Source organism: Neolamprologus multifasciatus, chromosome 10, assembly GCF_963576455.1.
Source record: "Neolamprologus multifasciatus chromosome 10, fNeoMul1.2, whole genome shotgun sequence".
Classification (NCBI taxonomy): domain Eukaryota; kingdom Metazoa; phylum Chordata; class Actinopteri; order Cichliformes; family Cichlidae; genus Neolamprologus; species Neolamprologus multifasciatus.
Window position 1 is genome coordinate 31,500,882 of NC_140448.1, and position 19,849 is coordinate 31,520,730.

General features: G+C 42.0%; 1 protein-coding gene and 1 long non-coding RNA gene across 6 annotated transcripts in view; both read right to left on the minus strand.

Moving 5' to 3' along the window:
• The window catches only part of dbn1 (drebrin 1), a 128,961-nt gene that overhangs the window by 61,910 nt on the left and 47,202 nt on the right, over positions 1-19,849 (minus strand). The window contains exon 1 of one of the 4 annotated variants that reach the window (XM_085173719.1): positions 3,136-9,574. The exons of the other annotated variants lie outside the window; for them this stretch is intronic. The gene's annotated coding sequence lies outside the window, so the exon portion shown is untranslated. Of the gene's footprint in view, positions 1-3,135; positions 9,575-19,849 lie in introns of those variants that run through there. 4 annotated transcript variants of the gene reach the window in all.
• LOC146510503 (uncharacterized) overlaps positions 1-19,849 on the minus strand; it is a 36,101-nt gene that overhangs the window by 13,676 nt on the left and 2,576 nt on the right. Inside the window, exon 1 of one of the 2 annotated variants that reach the window (XR_014876299.1) lies at positions 12,466-12,501. The exons of the other annotated variant lie outside the window; for it this stretch is intronic. This is a non-coding gene — a long non-coding RNA (uncharacterized LOC146510503). Of the gene's footprint in view, positions 1-12,465; positions 12,502-19,849 lie in introns of those variants that run through there. 2 annotated transcript variants of the gene reach the window in all.

Consider the following 19,849-nt stretch of genomic DNA (forward strand, 5'->3'; position numbering starts at 1 on the left):
TTAGCTGCACTTATGTAAAGCTAATACTTTCTAATCCAGCGATTCTTTATTCACAAGTATATGTTTCCCTTTTCAGTTGAACTGCTGTGTTGACACAACTGTGTGATCAATCTGGAGACTGTTGACCATCTATCTGGCCTATACCCTCACTACAACAGTGGCAGCTGCCCGTCCTTTGTGACAATGTTGTGATCATACATCCTAAGAGGTCTATACACAAGAGATGAATACCATAACCATCTAGCAACCAGAGACTTACACGATGAATTCAATGAACTCACATCAGTCATGCAAATACAGACAAAATAACCTTTGGTGACACTTAAGTGGATGGGACTGAGCTAAACCAATCAACTTACAGATCAGATCTAGAATCGTTGAGCCATTGAGATTAAAGTGATAATCTATGTAGCCAAAGGTACTGCTGACTGACGGGGTTGAAACTATACAGACGGGTTATCTAGACCAGATAACTAGAGTCCGGAAAGTCCACCAGCAACCAAGTGTCAGATACAGTGATGGTAACAACCAAATTTCAAGGTGTTAAACTGTTGCAGATATCAGTTAACACACTTTGATTTGTGACCATGTTCTACAAGTTTGCCTTTTACTAAAGTCTAGAATTACTTTTCCATCTTCGTAAAAGTTCTAGAATCTCGTCGTTGATTAAACTCGGATAACATTCTAGACTTTTGCTTTCTAGAGTTTTTTTGCCTTCCACTTATCTTTAGCATCTTGCTTTTGAACTTATGCACTTATACATTCAAGAGTACTGCCCTTAATGTTTCTCTTATAACTTTAGAGTCAGTTTTATTTATATAGCGCTGAATCACACCAACAGTCCAGAGTCAACAACTCCGAACTGGTTTAAACTCGACTGCATACTTCCTTGGAAGCTCAGCAATAAACCTGCCGAGTGCGTCAGAAATAAGACGTTAGAATAGTTTCTAAGAACAGAACAGCTGATTCGTCCACATTAGAAACAGTTCTCACTAAGAACAAACTGCCGCCTCCAAAAAGGGCCATGAAGCTAAATCAATGGGTATGTTAAATAGTTTCACCTCAAACATTACAACCCCCACAAAAGCCGAACTGACTGCAGTACTGTAGTAAAAGACTCCATTAGTTAGCTAGCTAGTAGCTAGTTTCTAACATTAGGCCTACTTCTTAACACCCACAATCTAATGTTAAGAGCAAGTCAGATTAACATCGACCACTTTCAGAGGATCTTTGCTCTGGAACAGCGGACTAAAGCAGCTCTGCCAAAATAAAAGTGCGGGACTTTGCTGGAAAGTCGTTCAGTTTCTGAATGCCCGTTTAGCATCCGACCGCTAACAGTAGAAGTGTCATAGTCTGGCGAGGGCAGACTGTAGGGGTTGACAAAAGGACCCAAAACGCAGACTCCAAGGAACAGGGAACAGAACTTGAAATGTTAACAAAAAGCGAGGCGTATAATATGGCTGGTAAAAAAGGTACAAACAAATGGCAAACTGAAGCAAAATTTACACAAACCTAAACTGGGAAATCTAAACAAACAATAAGAAAAACCTAGACAAGAAACTTGGAAGCATGGCATGGCATAGGAAACATGGCGTGGACAACAGACGACCTGACAATGACACACTGAAAACAGAGGACTTAAATACACAGGAAGTGAAAGGGGAAGTGGGAACACATGGAGGAACAGCTGACTGACATGAGCCTAATGACAGGACAAGGGAAGTGAAACTAAATACAATGAACAAAGAACACACGACTCCTTCAAAATAAAACAGGAAACATAAGACAGACATGATAATACAAACTTGATAACATAAGACACGCAGCATGAAGCACAAAGGGAAACTTAAATACAGGGGAAGAAAACTCAAAGAGTCTAATAACCAAATGAACTTCGCTAATCTAATGAACTTAAACATAAACAACATCCACATAAACTAAAACTTAAAACGCTGGGTCAACAGACCCAGGAACATGACAAGAAGAGTTGACTTGATGGATGTTAAAAAGTTTTTCATGCATTTTATTTTTCATTCTCAAGGTTCATTTTGTCCTATAACTCAACAACCTGCAGGGTTTCTGTGAATGAAAAGTCAGGCCTTTATTTGCCACAAACTCGGTCTTTCACATATAAGTTTCACACATACTGTTGAAGCCCTTCAGCCATGCTTTGCTGGTAATGCTGGTATGGATTTGCATTATGAGCTCACTACCACTGGTGGTGCCACAGGTTTATTTTTTATATAATTCCCCGGGAAGAATAGCTCCTGTCAAGTAGCACTGATGCAAGAAAACAAAATAAGGTATGTTATTAAGAGTTATAAATAAATTCAGATCTGTAATCACTGTCTGCTTGATAAGTAGGCAGGTAAACACACCTTTGAATGACAGCTTAATTAATGTTCACAACCTATAATAATAACCTGAAAATTAGATTTGAGCAGCAGCAGAACACGACATTTAACCCCCCGTAGTCCAACAGAAAAAAAGAAAAGCACCTGGGTCTGGTATGTTTCCTGAAAATATTTCCATTACGTAACATTTCTCGATCACACGACAGCAGCTCGAGCAGAACGCGATAAAAGACCTACAGATATCTGTCCAAACATTTTCCCAAATTACTCCACACCCTCAGCTTTCACTGGAATTCAGCGGACTTCAAAGAGCCTCGGATGTAATCGTCAGCGATAAGATTTTGGCCCAGCTCCATCCAAACACACACGAGGACGGCCGTCCTCTCGATCACTTTTTGTGGACATTTTGGTGTTTTTTAGCAAATTAATAAAAGTTTCTTACCTGAAGGGATGAACGGCACGACGGGAACAGAGCAGACATGGAAGAGAAGAGAGAGGAGGAGGATTAGTCAAGTTAATGGAGCTAAACAGAGATTTTTGACATTGACAGGTTGAAGGAACAGTTCCCAGTCATCTTAAATCTGAGAACGGACTCTGGTCTGTGGAATAACATCAGAAAAAATAACCAAGTTTCGCTTCTAAGTATGACTTCCTTATCCTGTAATTACCATTTTCCACCTTATTAATTGTGACTCTTGTAATAATGAGAGCTTATCTACACGGCCGGATTAACCTCGTAATTAGCCGAAGAACAAAACGTTTGCGACAGAGTCCTACTGACCTCAAACACACATTTCAACCATTATTTCTGAAGGTACCCAGAAACCAGCCAGCTCTACAGAGATGACGCTAACAGCTCATTAACTGACAGGGGATTGTAAACAGCGCCGAGTCGGTCCACTGAAAATCCACCGGTATTACTGCTGCTTACGTTTAAAATTACCAACAACACAGCACCGAGCTACCTTAGTGAACTCCTTAAATCGTATGTTCCTGCCAGAGCATTAAGATCATCTACTCAGTTACTCTTGGTGCAGCCTAGATCTCGGCTGAAGTCTAGAGGTGACCGGGCGTTTGCCCTGGCTGCACCAGAGTTGTGGAATAACCTTCCGATTGTGATCCGGGCGTCTGATTCCATCCAATCTCTTAAATCACGGTTAAAAACCTATTTGTTTAATCTCGCCTTTCCTGCTTGTTAATGCTCGCACCTGACTTTTAGACATATTCTATTTTTTCTTATACATATTTTTATGGCTTGTGCTTTTATTATGTTTCTATTTTGATATGCATTTTATATTACCCCTGTGTATTAGTGGCATTGACCTGTGAGTATATTTGATACTTTGCTAAGGCCTTTTAATACTCGTGTTACTTCTCTGTCTCTTATGTTAAGCACTTTGGTATACCGCTGGTTTTTAAATGTGCTCTATAAATAAAGATTGTTGTTGTTGTTGTTAGATTGTATTGAATAATTTCCAGTTTTGGAGACAGAATAAAATATTTTTTGTAACACATTCTGATATTTGATGCACTGAATAATCAGTTTGAACACTTTATCCAAAAGTTGTCTTTATCTGCAGTGCTTCATGTTTAAGTTTGGTGGGCGGTGGGTTGCAAAGCAGGCTGCAGCAGCTGAAACAGCCTGAAGGAAATCAGAGCTGTTAACAGTTTCAAACATGTTAGATGTTGTGATGGTCAAGATAATTGTTGGTTCCAGCCTCCCGACTCCTCGCCAATGGAGTAACGCTACTCGTAAACATACGTTTTCAGTTTGCTACCTAATAATGATGCTGAGACTTGAAATGTCATGAAAGCAATATGCTTTAAAATCCCAACAAAGAGACTGCATATTATTCATTAGAAACTGAGTCACAGTTTGATTCTTCTGTTGGTTCATCCACGACTTTAGAAACATTTTAAATAAATCATTAATCGACTTCCTGTCAGTAACAGAGTAAGAGGCCAAAACAGAGGCGGCCATCTGCAGTCGTTTCAGTGGAATTAACCGACTGTAGATTAACTTTGTAATAAGACAGGAAAAGCTTTCAGCTTTCTTGCCAAGGTTGTGGGTTTGATTCTCAGCGGAGCGATTCAGACTAAACATCCAGGATTTAGTCAGAGAAAATTACGGTTGTAAAAATCTTTAAGTCGTCCTGAATGACCTGCAGCGACGGTAAAAGGAAGAGTCTGCTACGCTGAGAGGAGCAGTCATCACAGCGACTCGTTTCACTCTGACTTTCCTTTGTCGAGCAGCCAAGAAGCAATATTGGGCTCTCCAGAAATAATGCAGCAGCAGCAGCAGCAACGCTGGCTCGCTCCTAAAGGAAATCTGGAAATAAGCTGCACCGACTCCCAGAGTTAATGTGGGTGGATCATTTAGCAGCAGTGGGGCCTGCTGAGTGGGAGGAACTGCTCGAAAATTACAATATCTGTCTTAAATCGGCTTTTGTTCTGCCTCTTCATCCACCACAAGAGACGCACTGCAGGCCTGTATTAGCCCGCTTCTTCTCAAAACTTTAACTTCCTACTGTGGCACTTAAAAGAAGCTGAACCTGATTATAACGTCCCAACCGTCACACGGTTTAATGAAGCTAAACCAGAGCAACTAGAACTACAGCTGGACAGCAGCTGGACATTTTTAAAGAAATGAACAAACAGCTGGATTTTTGATGACATTCATTAAACTGAACAGCGAACTTTCTCTCTCGAGCTGCAGTCTGAAACTTGTAGACACACTTTGGGAAGGTCTGAGTTAAGTCAACTTCACTCAGTGTAGCTATTTACATTTTTATTATGTAACAAATTTACACGAAACATTTACATTTTAATTAGTTAAAATCAAAATTTTGGGGAAATTTACTGCAAACCTGCAGCCTGTGTCCATCTTTTATATACAGTCACGTTTACATGCAGGTAAACCCGACTAACATACTAATCAGTGTGGTGTCGTGTTTCTACAGAGGGAAAGTCCGACCAATCAGACGACTGCCTGTGATCAGACCAATCGTTCGTCATCAGCCTGCTGTTTGACATTCACAGCCTTGAAGGTGACACGGACACACTCGCAGCCTGAAGACTGTTACAGACGTACGTTTGCTGCTCCGCCTGCCGCTCAGTTAGAAACGTTAAAGAAATCAGCATCAGCAGAGGAAGAGGAAGGAAAGCCCCGTTATTCCCTCCACAGGGCAGAGTACAGTGGAGCAGCGCAGGTGACCAGGAAAACTAGAAAGTGTGTCGAGATGTTTTTAGCCGGCACACAAAGAATGAGTCAGACGGCGCTCGGCCTGCTGGGACGTCACGTCTGCAGACACAGATACGAGGACAGAGCGACGGGAGGAGGAGTCCAGCTTTGTTTTCCCTGCACCAATACGATTACACCCTTCAGCGCTGTCCCGCAGCATCATCATCATCATCATCTAATGGAAAAATAAGTATTTTTATCTTATTGTGCATCAGAAGCTGTCATCAGACGGCGTGGCTGCGCTCCACGCCAGGGCGCCACATGGGGTCCCAGCATGCCGTTTCCCCACGGGCAGATCTCGGTTCCTCACAGAGGACGGGGCAGTGCGTTTGCTGCCTCCACGTCTGTAACTGCAGCTTGTCTGCATCATGTGCTCTGTTCCTGCTCAGTGTTACTGACCACAGCAGCGGGACAGGTGTACAGGTGTACACAGCACAGACTGACAGCTCAGCTGGTCATTAAACTGACAGCTGCTCCAGTTCTTCCTTCCACAATAGTTAACGGAGTAAAGGAAGTCCTCACAGCCTCTTCAGTCCTCTCAAAATCAAATATTGAAGCCACTGCTCCGCCCGACTGTCACTGTCCTATTTAGCATTCGTGGCAGCAGGTCAAACCCCGAGAAAACACGGCCACGATGCATTAGCGACCTAGCTATTACCTGTAGTGTTACAGTTATGCAGTTATGTATAGACCACATAGTTCCTCCTGGACAACTCTTCAGATGTTTCTGACCTCTGCGAGGTGGTGTTGACTTTTTGATACCAAGCAGGAACCTGAAGAGCTGCAAAACGCAGGGGAAAAGAAAAAGTACTAAAAACTGCAGTTCCTCTAACTCCCACTAGAGGCTCCAGCAGCGAGTCACTCCCCGTAGACGTATGTTTGAAGCAGAAATAAACATGTTTACAGCCTGATTCAGACCCTGTTTTGGCCTCCAGGTAATTTTCCTCTTCATAAAAAGTTGCTCACTTTAGAGTTATTTAAAATCAGGCATCTTTGACGGAAAGGGGGAGCAACAGCTATTAGCTATCTTAGCCTACCCTGGATGTGTCGCCAATCTATTAACATCCATGCATGCTAACTCCAGCTAATATTTGGATGGTGGGAGGAATTTAAAATAAAAGTTAGCACAGAAAGAACATGGAAGCGTAGCTGCAGTGACGTCGCAGAAAAGCCGTCTGAAGCCAGTCAGGAAATGCCGCAGCTCGTCCTCACGTATACAACAGATACATCAGGAGGTGCTGAGCGTCTGACGACAAACTTCATCAACTTTAAAGTCACCTAATGTGACATAATTTATCGTAAATGGTTAAAAAAAGAAAGAAAAAAAAGGCAGAAAACTACTCGAGTCCCATTTGCGTCATATAAAAGCATCATTAATGAGGCTAAAGTGCCTGCAGAGCCGCACGGCGGTTTAAATGTATCAAGCTGAGGTCACACAGCGGCAGATTTAAAACGTCGTCAGACTTAAGTGAGCAACATTACTCAGTGAGCCGTCCAAGCAAGAAGAGCACAGCTATAAAACTCGCTCCCGAAGCTAAAGTGGTTCAAGAAGTTGAGGAAAACCGTTTCCTCGGGCGGGAGGGACAGACCTTTTCGACCGCACTGCACTGAAAGCTGCTTCCCATTAGTTCCCACACGGATTCTGACGCCGCACAAACCGGGATGTGCAGGTGAGGTTATCGAGCGCACGCTTTCCTTTACAGAGCTCGAGTTCGAGAGATTAACTCGAGGGGAGAAAAAAACCCGCTCAAATCACAAACAAATGTTGGGACGTGACAGAGAGCTCCCCGCCACGTTCCCCTGCTGCTGATGAATACGATTTAAAGGAATGAAACACAGACGTCTCATGTTTTTCCGACATCTGGGCCGAGTCGGCCGCTCGCTGACAGACGGCGGGAGTTCTCAGGTTTTCATATTCCAGTTGTGGCAGGAAAATTCAGCTCTGTGTATGAATCTGAGACGTTCTCAGAGTTCTTACATATTGCTTTACACAAGACATTTAAATGTGCTGCTATGCAGTCGACTGACAGTTCATTTATATAGAGCCAAACCACAACAATGTGCTTTATACTGTAACGTAAAACCCAAACAGTCAGACGACCCTCTATGAGCAAGCGCTTGGCAACAGTGGGAAGGAAAAACTCCGGCTCGGGGAGCAGGGTCATCCGCTGTTAGAGGAGCGGGAACAGAAAGTTGGGAAGATGTTAGGTGATGTTTCTGTACAGCAGATTTAGCACATCTGATGAAGTCGTGCAAAGTTTGCCTTCACTCTGTGGATGTTTTCCACATTTCAGGCCTTTGACGTGAACGAGGGCGAGTTGGAGTTTGGTGCTTTTTCAATAATTTTCCTTGAAATTTTTGAGGCTTAAAAACATGTAAGTTGCAGAATCTAAAGCATCATGGCATCGTGACATATATCAGAGTTCATCACAGGACTTTCAGCTGAGAAACGAGCAGAGGGAAAGCAGTGCATACTTTGTGTTTGGACGGTTTGTCCAGAGGCTGAAAATAGTTCCCTCGTTCACTCTCACAATCGTTCTGTTTGGTTCCCAGACGTGTTTCCAGCTGTGCTGATGCGATTGCACTGACCTGTTACTGTCAAGAGCTTCATTTCACCCAGGATTTGGTCTAATAAGTGATAAAAATATGTTCTTAATACTTCATATTATCCAGGTTATGATCAGTGGCACGACTGCCGAGGCCCGTGAGACCGACTAACATCATTATTATAGTTTTCAAAGAGAAAACAACGTTTTTACCAAATCTGGGGTAATGTGGTCTCATCTTATAGGTCCCATCAAACTCATCGGTGCTGTAATTTGGACCAGCTGCTTTTTTACAGCGTGCAGGATACAGTCTAATCAAGTGAACTAATAAAAATGGAGATAGAAAAGAAATAATGTGATTTTAGAGACATGTCTGATTAAAAACAATCAGTCTGTTATTGATCCACCGAGGTTCAGTTTTATGACATAATGCAGAATAAATGTGACAGAGCTGCGACCTGATTGGCCCGTGATCTGCACACATCATTAGTGCTGCTGCCTGCTCTAACATGCAACACAACGTGTGTGTGTGTGTGCGTTCCCAGCTTATCTCGTGTTGTGTGTGATTGAGTCACGGTGACACATTTCTATAAGTATGAAAGGCGTGAAATCGGAGCGAGGCGCCGCACTATACGCTGGCGGCTTCAGTGTGTTTTATATTCGCTGTAGTCGAGCAGACAGAGACGAGAAAAAGGAAACAGCAGGAAAAACCAACAAAGCAAATCAAAACCAGGCCGACTCAAACTCTGACAGCAGCCGAGCGTGAGGATACCGAGCCTTCCTTATCGCTGTGCCGCAGGCCTCAGACATCTACCAGATCTTTTAAAAAAAAAAAAACGTCTTTGATGATGCTCGCACTGCTGCTTAAACTCCAACATGTGCTCATCATCTTCTCAGCGTGGCTGTGCGCTGCAGCAGGGTCAGAGCACAGAGGGAAGTAGGGCAGCAGAAACCCTGCAGCTCCAGACTGTATATAAAAGATGGCCATCACAAGCTCATTGGATTCTCAAGCCTTAGCGTTCAGGTTTTGGGTGGTAACATGTTGCTTCTTTAGGCTGCACTACTAAGCTGTCAACTAAAGCTAGCTAGTTAGCTTGGTTAGCAAGTGATGAGCTGTCCTGGTGTAACGTCCAAATCCTTTAATTTACTTCACCAAAACTAAAGCCCAGACTTCTTGGTTGGTGTTTGTGCATTAAAAGCACAAATGCGGTTCACAGGTCCAGTTCAGGGACTCCAGTTAACCACAGTGAGGTGTATCAGAGAGCTACAGCTACTAGAGCACTATTACTTCAAACTTTAAGCATTTGGTTAAAAAGGAAACTAAGAAAAGCAAGCTGCTCCTTTTACCATGTAAACATATTTATTTCTGCTGTACAGTTTCGTGTCTACTGGACTGATGTTTTTTTGCATTCGCCTCTTGTGGATATAAAGTATCCACAAGAGGCGGACATGGGAGAAAAAAAAAAATTAAGACGGACTTTTGCGAGATCTCACAAAAGTTTTGGACACATTCTTTGGAGGCCGCCAGCTCGAAGCCGACCGGGAGGTCGAGGCACAATGTGCCGGGAAAGCGGTGTTCCTCCCGGCTGTAGTAGGTCTCGACCTCCCGTTAGCTTCGAGCTAGTGGGTGTCAGATCTCCGAAAACGTCGGAGCTCTTTTGCAAATATGTGATGTCTTGTAAACCGAGCAGGTATCTGAAGTTTACACAACTACATTCACGCCTCAAAATATCTTAAAAGTGTATTTTGTGACCCAGAAAGAGTAATATTACAACTAAGTAGCTGCCGCCATTGTTGGAATTCAACTTTTGCGAGATCTCGAGTTTGTTTTGCGAGATCTTGCAAAAGTTTTGCGAGATCCCGAGTTTGTTTTGCGAGATCCCGAGCTAGTTTTGCGAGATCCCGAGCTAGTTTTGCGAGATCCCGAGTTTGTTTTGCGAGATCTTGCAAAAGATTTGCGAGATTTGCTAGCTATTTGCGAGCTAGTTTTGCGAGATCCCGGGTTTGTTTTGCGAGATCTTGCAAAAGCTTTGCGAGATCCCGAACTTGTTTTGCGAGATCTTGCAAAAGATTTGCGAGATCCCGGGTTTGTTTTGCGAGATCTTGCAAAAGCTTTGCGAGATCCCGAACTTGTTTTGCGAGATCTTGCAAAAGATTTGCGAGATCCCGAGTTTGTTTTGCGAGATCCCGAACTTGTTTTGCGAGATCCCGAACTTGTTTTGCGAGATCCCGAACTTGTTTTGCGAGATCTCGAACTTGTTTTGCGAGATCTCGAACTTGTTTTGCGAGATCCCGAGCTTGTTTTGCGAGATCTCGCAAAAGTTTTGCGAGATCCCGAGCTTGTTTTGCGAGATCTCGCAAAAGTTTTGCGAGATCCCGAGCTTGTTTTGCGAGATCTCGCAAAAGTTTTGCGAGATCCCGAGCTTGTTTTGCGAGATCCCGAGCTTGTTTTGCGAGATCTCGAACTTGTTTTGCGAGATCCCGAGCTTGTTTTGCGAGATCTCGCAAAAGTTTTGCGAGATCCCGAGCTTGTTTTGCGAGATCTCGCAAAAGTTTTGCGAGATCCCGAGCTTGTTTTGAGAGATCTCGCAAAAGTCCATCTTAATTTTTTTTCTCCCATGTCCCCTGCGGGCCTCCGTAATAAAGGAACTGCAGCTTTTGGAACATTGTATTTATTTTTGCTGCTTGTATGGATCGATATAATTTCAGCAGCATTTAAGGTGGCTTACTTTAAAAGTGGGACAGTGCACAGAATGTTACATTTGCGGCTGGGCTATCATGTAAATGTTTTCACATTTAGGCACACAGGCTAATTTTAATAGTCTTTCGGAGGTTAACGCCATTTAAATAAAAACAATAAAAGAAAACCGGAGATGTAAAAGCATCTAAACTGAGATTAAAGCCAAAACCACAACCTTATAAAGGAAAGATCAACGCACAAACATCCAAGAAGCTCACAAAGATGAAAAGCACATAAACACAAGCGCTAACACACAAAAACTTGAGATTTGAGCAACGTTATGAAACTGTTTTGTTTATATTGTTTGTGCTTAATATTGAATAATAGAGGACCGAGAATAGAGCCCTGAGGAACACCTGCAGTATTTGGAAACCTACAGTCAGAATTACATCAGAAAGGTAGGTATAAAATCGTTTAGTGGACTGAATCAAATACTTTTGGTAGGTTACTACAGTTTGACTACCAGAGGACTCACTGAGTGAAACAGGGATTCATCATCCTGAATATAGTTCCCAGTAAATGCCCGTTTTCCCTGTGGGTTCGGCTGCCTGTGGGTATTAAAGGATTTAGAGCTGAGCTTTCTCATTTATTGCATCCAGACAGTCTTTTGTGATGTTAGTATTACAGTAAAATGGAACATTTAACCTCTACATGTCGTATTTCTCTCACTTTTTCTCCCCCATCTTCCTCTCTCGACCTCCAGCCCTCTCAGATCCGATCGATGGTGATTCGCTGAATAGAGCGGTTATTACTCCCTGAGGGGGAAACTGGAGCCATTACAGCATCAAATAAAAGGCTGGAGATGGAGCTACATTAAAGAGCAGAGGGGTGACACAGCATTTGCCCTTCAAACAGAATCAGCCAAAGTGCCTGTGAGCAAGGCACCGGCTTTCACGGCTGATTTATACCACTGACAACCTCATCTCACTCGTAAAAACATGAGGATTATTTCTGCGGACTGGAAGCGAAACGTCAACTTATAAAAGTAACGAGCCGCCGGATGAGTGGGATTACCAGACGTCTTCACATCAGCTGCTTTAACAGAGAGCTCCTGTCTGCTAATCCCTCCAATCTGTGATTCCACGCTGATAATTAGATTAATGGACCGACGTTCTGCACCGCCTGCTTCCACTGAAGCAACTCCACCCGACACAGAGAGAGACCTTTTCCCCTAGAGTGGGATTTTACATAAATCAGAAACCTCAAAAATTTAAAGAACAAACATATAAAATTATACTTGTACAATATTGCTGCACGTCCTCGTTGTTCATGCTTTTTGCTATTTTAGTCTTAATATCTGGTAATTTTCCATGCATAATATAATATGACAACTTCTTCTATTATTGCAGATGCTTCCAGTACGTCTCATTAACACAGCAGACTGTTATAAGCTGGTTTTGCACCTTCGGTTTGTCAGCGGGAGTCTGACAGAAATAAACTGAAGTGTGGCAGCCTCCTGTTCAGAGGGTTTTATTGGAGCTGTGCACTGTTTACCGCTCTGCTCGGCTTCATATGTCCAGGTGACCGATCCAGCCTGTGTGTCGCCACACTCAGCACAGAGGTGAGAATACGCACCTCCTGCACCTTAACCCTTTAAGACCTACCATAGAACCAAGTCCAATATCAACCAATATCAGCCAGAGCTGATATTATATTTTTACATGCTGTGGAGCCATTTTTGGGAGCATTTCAAGTTGATATACATCCAATACAACCATTATAGCCCAGATTTTAATAATATGTCTGCATTAAGTGCATAGTAATTACATAAATTGCAAAAAAGTGCAATAAACTACAAAAAAATGTAAAATCGTTTTTGTTTTTTTAACATATATTTCTAGTTAGAGAAATTTAAGAGGCTTATCCCTCAAAACTGTAAATACAAAAAAGTTGCACAAACTAGTTTCCCACCACAGGAAATTTATTTTGAGTGTCTTCATAGTTTTATTTTTGAAATACACCAATTTTTATACACTGCAGGAAAAACAAAAATAAATATTATAATGCAAATTTGCAAAAAAGCAGCATATGCATCAAAATAAACTATTTCCAGCAGTGCAATATGAGTCCTAAGCATCCCAGAAACCACACAGAAAGTCATAAAGTCAAAGATAACTTTTAAAAACACCAGTATAGGCTCATGAGGCCCTGATGGTAAAAAACTACATTTCCGCAAAATGACGTCACTTCCGGTTTCGGGCAGGTCATGGCGGACATGCGATAGTTCACGCTGATGGACGTAGGAAGTGTTATGAACAGCTGATCGGATCGGCAAAGCGTGTTTCTGGAATATTATGTTTTTGTTGCTGCAAGTGCTTTTTATGCAGTTTTTGCAAAGCTATATGTGGAAGGAAACTGTGACCGAGGACAAGCTGATGGCATAAGATGTAAGTACAACTCCTCCGGTTTCATATGCAAAAAAAATTATTGCGCTAGCTCACGTGGTTGCAGAGCTACCGGGATTTAAAAATAGTTACACAAAACGGAGCGTGCTGCTCCGACCGGTTTTAAAGGGTTAATACGCAGTGCAGCACACAACACAACACACAGGTTCACTGATGAGAGGGTCTCACATCAGGATAATGCGACGAATCCATCATCGCTCACAGATACTGGCCCTGCGTGCACTTTACATTTGAATACATGGTTTCTTTTGTCAAGGTATTGTTGAAGTCCAGAGCTCGATTATATGAGCTTATTGTGAGAAAAGTTCAGGGGTCTGAAACATTTAACAGTGTTATAAAAGCTTCACTGCAAACCACCCATAAAGAAACGTATTAACGTCACCATCTCTGAGCTGATAATAAAATATGGCATCACGCTAACCAACAGACAGACGTCCACCAACTAAGTGACTCAAACATTACTGGAACATGCAGTTATCAGAGAACTCATTAGTTAATCCAATAACTGCACTTTAAAGTCTCTGTCAGCCTCGTGATGAACACGTTCTTTAAAAAGAAAAATTACCGACGTTACAGATAACGCGACTCAACCGAGTTTGGAGCTTCCAGCACGCTGTGATTAAAAACACCAGTTTTCAAAGCAAATATTATCCGAGGACGTGACTGTGTTCGTCAAAAACAAGCACAGTGACGAAAATGGACAAAGTGTTTTCATGCAAATGGTGTAATTTCATCAAAAAAACCCAAACCCTAACTCATGTTTTTTGCCTGCCCATCACTTCAATTATACTGGACTTTTTACTCTGAAGTGCTCTCTCATGCTTTGAGCGTTACTCTCAAACCATGTCCACTAGTTGCCATTTTTGGTGTTTCTGAGGACGCCACCCTGAACCTTAGTCGTAAGCAACTGGATATTATCGCTTTCACTTCACTGCTGGCACGGCGTCGAATTTTGCTGTCCTGGAAAGCTCCTCACCCTCCAGCCCGATCACGTTGGCTGGAAGATGTTATGTTCTTTTTAAAAATGGAGAAAATAAAATTTAGACTCAGAGGAAATGTTAATAAGTTCTCACAGATGTGGCAGCCTTTTATCATTTACTTTAACTCATTGAAAACACAACAGACTAAACTTTTGCACCACAGGGTTCCCTTTTGTTATGGTTTTGGGAGGGAGTTGATTTTTTTTTAATTATTATTTTTTTGTTTGTTTGTTTGTTTTTCTTCCTTTTTTTTCTGTTTTATTGTTATCATCCGAATCTTAATGGCCTAATTTGTTTTGATATATGTCTTTATATTGGTTGGTACTTGCTGTATTGGGCCTGATATCGATCGGGGCGATCGTGGCTCAAGAGTTGGGAGTTCGCCTTGTAATCGGAAGGTTGCCGGTTCGAGCCCCGGCTTGGTCAGTCTCGGTCGTTGTGTCCTTGGGCAAGACACTTCACCCGTTGCCTACTGGTGGTGGTCAGAGGGCCCGGTGGCGCCAGTGTCCGGCAGCCTCGCCTCTGTCAGTGCGCCCCAGGGTAGCTGTGGCTACAATGTAGCTGCCATCACCAGTGTGTGAATGGATGGAAGACTGGATATGTAAAGCGCTTTGGGGTCCTTAGGGACCAGTAAGGCGCTATATAAATACAGTCCATTTACCATGATATGTCAAATTACATGTGCAAAACTTTATAAATAAAGAGGGAAAAAAACCAAAAAACCCCAAAAACAAACGCACTGTTTAAAGTTACAACAACCCAACTTTACGAGAGACTTTAAGAGATTCATGGCCTATAAAAACTTGGAGCTTGGCATAGATTTAGTCAGTACATAAAAATACAAGAACACACCAACACACCACAACACGCTAGGCTAATGCATATCAGTTTGGAGTACAGCTCCACATGCTGCTAGCAGGAAATTGGTAAGATTTTATTAGTAACCTCCAGATTAGATTCAGCTACTGGAAGATGCTCGTGCTTATAACACCACACGTGTAAGAATAACCAACACTGTGCTGGAATGAGACAAAATAAAAGAGCTTCCCATCAACCCTGACCTCCTCACCCTTATTCTACCTCAGCTCCTTCATCCACGTCAGATTAACTCAGTAATGTTACAGGAAGTAATTTGAGTATTTTTCAGTAAAATTATGAAGGAAAAACAAAAAAACTTTATCACATCTAAAAGCGTTTTCAGCTTTTAAGATGTCGTTTCCACATCCTGCCTTTGTCTGCCTCCTCTGTCTTTGTCCCTCCACATCTCTGAGGAGGAAAAAGGACAGATACAAAAGAAGATAACACGAAAAAAACCCTTTTCTGCTCCGTTCCACCTCATCCGTTTTCAATTACAGGTGCCGTCCTGTTGGGTTATTTTTGGCCTGCGGTGGATATCTATAGCCTCACTGCTACATACATCTGTGACAGCGGCTGCTGCTTCACCTTTTCTATAATTTACATTTATATTTGAGCTTTTTACTGAGACACAGAGTACAGTCATGATTTTTCCAGCAGATGAAAAGATTTGAGCAGAAGCTGCAGTTAGCTGTGACGACTGTTCCCATGATATCTGAGTGCTTTACGTGGGTGTGAAGAGGTGTAGGTGCAGAACGGAGAGAAATAAAGAGAAATTAGGGCTCAGGCGGGAGGTGTTTTACTGTAAAATGGGAGGTTATTAAAGGAGCCGAGCAGGAGGGTAAAGTTAGTAGTGTTTGTGTAATGTTGGGGAAAATTATGTGGAAAATGCCACCGTGATGAAAATATTCAGCTGGTCCTGAAAAACACTCATTTGGATGTTTTTTCCACCCAAAGCAGCTTCAGTGATGGTCCTGTAATCAAATCCCAGCAGCCGGTGTGCTGCCGAGTGGAAAACTGGAAGTCTATAAACACTGTTAAATTATAAAGGTGGGTTTTGGTAGAAAGCAACTCTCTTCATTTTTTTATGAAACAAGTATGAGAGAAACCATCTCTCAGCGAAGGCGTGAGTGCACGGCACAAGAAAGTTTAACTCAAGGACATGAAGCCAAGTGAAGATGCTGCTTTAAATTATTCTAACAGGAAAAAAGTTGGATTTCAACCATTATTTCCAAACGAACAACAAATGTATTTATGAAGAAAATCACCTACAGACACTTTATACAACATACTCACATAATATTAATATTTAATTCTGTGCAGTTGATTAATAGAAATGTTCTTCAAATTTTGTTTTTATTATTTACACATTGAGTTTTTATTGACTATAACAGCATGCGTCAATACATACTAAGCATTTTCAAAGAGGAGTGAAAGAAGCATCTATGTCCACTGTGAGCGACCATCTTTGAACAGAGGCGGTGGTTTACGACACCAACTCTCTGCCATCTATAATCCAGTTTTGAGTTCCCTCCCCAGACGCCTTAACGCCCACTCACATCCTGGGCCATCTGACCTCAGGAAATCACATGATAAGGTGGGGCCAGGTTTCACAATGAACTCACCCGAAACTCTGGCTGATTGGGACCCACACCCAGTTTCACACCTTGGCTCAGGCGATTAGAGGATCATCAGGGGGTCCTGTTGTCCCTCTGTGGGGGGAAACTCCCACTAGGGTTATATCTGGGACTCTCCACCATTTGACCTTAGAACTGAAGAAGCTTCTCGGATGAAGGTGAAACGTCTTCAAGCAACTTAAAGAAGTCCAGACGCTTTTCTTTGCAAGCTCCTTTGACTACGATGACCTGGATGACTGAGAACCTTCACAGACACATACTAAGCATGTATTCATAATAACTATGTTGAGAAAATAACAGTATTTTACTGTAAAGCTTACAGCCTGTGCATCATAATACTATTAAAACTGCTGTAAAGCAGTAAAGTATATGAATACAATGAATGTAAATGTTATACTACAGTATTGCACCACATTTTCTACAGTACCTGCATACAGTAAAACACCAGCCTGAGTTCAGGGCGTCGAGTGAAACAGTTACTAAAGTAATTATCATCATTACTTTTAATTATGTAAATAAACAGTAAATAAACAACAACAAAACAACACCCACTGAGCGACCAATGCTAAGCTGAAGCTTACTTTACAACAGAATATTTGTTTGTGAAAAGCTTTTTTAGATCAATTTGGAGGAGATCAGAGACATACTAAACCATTTCTTAAAAACATCACATCACCACCATCGGCCTGCAGACTGATCCCAAACAGGTTACACATGCAGCTTGCTAACCAAGCCTGCATTTGCTGATAACTCCACCCCCTTCCTCCTTTTTCTAATAACTTTATCTCAACCTCGATGAAAATCTTCACGAGGCCAAAACCTGAAGCTTGGCGCTGCATTCCTGCTAAACATCACAACAAATGGAAGAACTGAAGCAACTTTTGCTAATATTTAGAGAATCAAACTCAGAAACCTTCATGAGAAAAACTGACTGTTAAGCTGTCTCCATGGTTACACCCGCCTCCAAAAAACCAACATGGCAGCGACTAAAATGCTAATGCTAATGTCCAAAACCTAATTGTAGTTACAGCCAGATTTCCATAACATTTAGTCACAAAAGCTAAATGAACTTTTTCTTACAGAGATCCTGTCATATCTAAGTTCCTCTTTAATGTTGTTCTGAACACTTTTGGGGGTTAAAGTTAGCGACGCATTACTGGGAAACTTTATTTCGCTTCATTAACGGCATCCATCATCCTTCTGTCTCTGAAAAAGCTCAAATAAAGTCTCTTTGTTCTCATCCCTGCAGAGCAGCTAATGGTATCAGATTTTAGAGTCAATACTTTCGGTCTATTTTAGTCGTCTCTGCCTGATATCCAACACCCGCACATCCAGCTGCACCGTCCTAAAAACCATCTAGGATGTCCTTGTTTTTCATCTAGAAGAACAGAATTTGAGAGTTAAAGTTGGAGAAATTCATGATATCCTACTTGCCTGGGAAGTAAAACACCCAGCGAACAGAGATGTAGAAAATGCCTGGAGTGACCTTTAAATGCTGCAGATACCTCATCATGCAGTGTCAGGAAATCAGGCACAAACTGTACCAGAGTGCAGAGTAAGCTTCATATTTTACATAATAGTATTTCTCCAGCCCCACACTTTGCCAAAGTGAAAAAATATAAGCATAATCCTTCTCTGCAGAGTGGGAGTTAGTGTGCCAACAAGCAGAGGAGACCGAGCCACCTTAAATGACACGGACAAAGAGAAACAAAGCCGCTTGGTTTGAACGTTAAACCCGCATTTCACCTCTCCAGAGTAAATTAGTTAAATAAATTAATCTCATTACTGACCAGAATCATTTTCTGTTAGAGCGCTCAGAATCAGGCCCCGGAAATTTAAGGGGAAAGTAATACTGAAAAGTTTTAAAATTTTCAAAACTGTGACTAGAGTTTGGTAAGTTTGCCAAAGTGACAGCAGCTCGGGGATTATGGGGAAAATAAATTGTTACACAGAATCATCTTTAAATAAATCTCCTTAATGAACAGATTCTGGTGATTCGAGTCATTTCTTTGCACATCACTAGTTTGCTAATGAACCTGCTGCTTTTCAACCATCATTTAAACTGAAAACTTATAACTGGTTTCTGCACAGACGTGAGAGCGGCAGCTATCTTTTTCTTTTTTTTCATAGGACAGTAAATGAGCACGTTTGACAAAATGCCTGTTTAGTCAAAATGTGAAGAGTTCAGGTAGAATTTTCCCTGGTGATCCAAACCATGTGACGCTTACGTTCTCTCAACAGCAACAGTGTTGCCAACTCCTCAGTAAGGAAAATCGCTATTGGCTGTCCTAAAAGTCGCTAGAAGTCGCCAAATGACGTCATCGCCTAATTTGCATAATTGGTCATGCTAATGTAATTGTAACCTACGCTGTTGGAGAGAGAAATAACATCGTGGACATAAAGAGACATAAAGTGAGTAAAACTCATCCTAAATGCGTTTAGAATTTATTTAGAACTACAAATTAAATTTCTTTTAGCAATTATTGTTTTTTTTTAATGTCACAATTCCAACCCTGCTCCTTTATCCGGGCCTGGACTGGCAAAAGTGACCCGAAATAGGCACTCTGGTGGAGTTACTGTGTGTGTGTGTATAAGTAGTTTTAAACCTTGTGATCCACAAAACAGCATAACAGTAAAAGAACTAACTGCGTTACAGTCAGTGTGGGAGCAGCGGCTTCGCTCATGCGCGATTCATTTGCCGTTTGGACGCACAGGTGTGAACGTCTCCTGCCCTGATAGCAGCTGGGGGAAGACTATCCTCTGGCTGTGAGCGCTTTGGCACGGGTGAGGTGCCCAAGGCAGCGCCGCTGCTTGTTGAGAGTAAGAGCGATACGCGTTTTCACGTCAAAAAGTCGTCATAAATAAGTCTCCAATAATACCAGAAAAAGTCGCCAGATTTGTCGCTAGTCGCTTTTTTAGAAAAAAAGTCGCTAAGGGGGTCTGAAAACTCGCTAAATATAGCGACAAAGTCGCTAAGTTGGCAACACTGACTGGCTAACATTAGCTTAGAAATGGCATCACAAACTGACCAACACAACACAGACTGTAACACAACCGCCACATTAGGACAAAAAATAAATCCACAGATGTA